Source organism: Penaeus monodon, chromosome 27 (assembly GCF_015228065.2).
Source record: "Penaeus monodon isolate SGIC_2016 chromosome 27, NSTDA_Pmon_1, whole genome shotgun sequence".
In the NCBI taxonomy this organism is placed as follows: Eukaryota; Metazoa; Arthropoda; class Malacostraca; order Decapoda; family Penaeidae; genus Penaeus; species Penaeus monodon.
Window position 1 is genome coordinate 5,974,670 of NC_051412.1, and position 1,273 is coordinate 5,975,942.

Sequence of the window (1,273 nt, forward strand, 5' to 3'; positions counted from 1 at the left end):
CGACGGTCCAACAACAGTGTAGCAGGCCAGTCCCAACCTACACACATCTCAAATTACCCTACGGCCACGTCCTGATTGGTCGACGGCATACACACCTTGCTACTCACTGCCGAGGCCTAACTGGTTTCCAATGGACACTCTGTGGCTGACTAACAGGGTTATGTCTGGAACAAATGCTATTTCATTTTACCAATTACGAAGAGTCCGGTGAATGCTCGCATGAAACTTCAGGGTTTTCTAGACCACCATGGCGTAGTCTCATCTCACAAATACTTAAGTTTAAGTAAATACTTAACTATTTCGTTTTTGCAATTTTAGAGGAAAAGCTTCATGGTCGTCCCATCTATAAAGTGCCCAACAGAAAAGGTGTTGCAGTTACCAGTTACTGTCTGCTTAAAGAAAGTAACATTTAGTCAAAACATGTACTGACACAGGTATTTTGTCACTTATATTTCAACGTATTGTTCTGTAATATAAATACCTCCTTTCATGAGATATCAGCAATGAAACAATGATTATATTGCAATAAATTAATGAAAATAACCCCTACTGCCATATATAAGTCGATGAAAGGATATAGGCATAAAGTAGATTTTTTCATTTTTGTGTTATCTAGTCTATAATATTTTATTCGTTACCCTAAAAATTTTTGGTTGATGTACTTCAGGTAAACCAAAACATATACATAAAGCAGTTTATCCGTATATTGCATAAGCATCTGACTTTGTTCATAGAAAACGGAAAGTTTTTAAGGGAAACTACTTTATATTTGATTTCTCCAGCATTAATTGGAGGAAATTAGGAAGCAATTGGCACCAACTGGCACTGTGATAATCATATGTGGCAGAAAAATCCCAGCGAGGTATTTATAATATAATTTGGTATTAGAAGCGTCAACTTTTAAGCTCAGCCAGCAGAGTACCTCCCCACACACACACACATTCCCCCCCACCATAATATTTTCCAAACTTTTATCTTCATAATCAGGGAAATTCTCTCAGATTTTCTATTTTTTAATGAATACCTTGTACAGTAAATTAAATTTTAACTGTATACCCAGATAACTCCTAGAACAAAAAGATCAGAGTGAGGCATATCTGCAGGTCAGACCGAGATGAAAAGTTTCTTCCGATAACACTCAAGAGAGTCTCAAGATTAGCGTGTAACGTCATGTCAGTATCATACATATATTGTGCGCTGAGAGGTGATCTTGGCTTCCACTGTCTGTCTACGGTATTGTGATTTCTTGCATTACGTACGAAAATTAATGAGG

General features: G+C 37.2%; 1 protein-coding gene across 1 annotated transcript in view; it reads left to right on the top strand.

Moving 5' to 3' along the window:
- The first annotated feature begins 1,148 nt into the window (after window positions 1-1,148).
- LOC119590402 overlaps window positions 1,149-1,273 on the top strand; it is a 4,324-nt gene continuing 4,199 nt past the window's right edge. The window contains exon 1 of the mRNA XM_037939071.1: window positions 1,149-1,233. The gene's annotated coding sequence lies outside the window, so the exon portion shown is untranslated. The remainder of the gene's footprint in view (window positions 1,234-1,273) is intronic.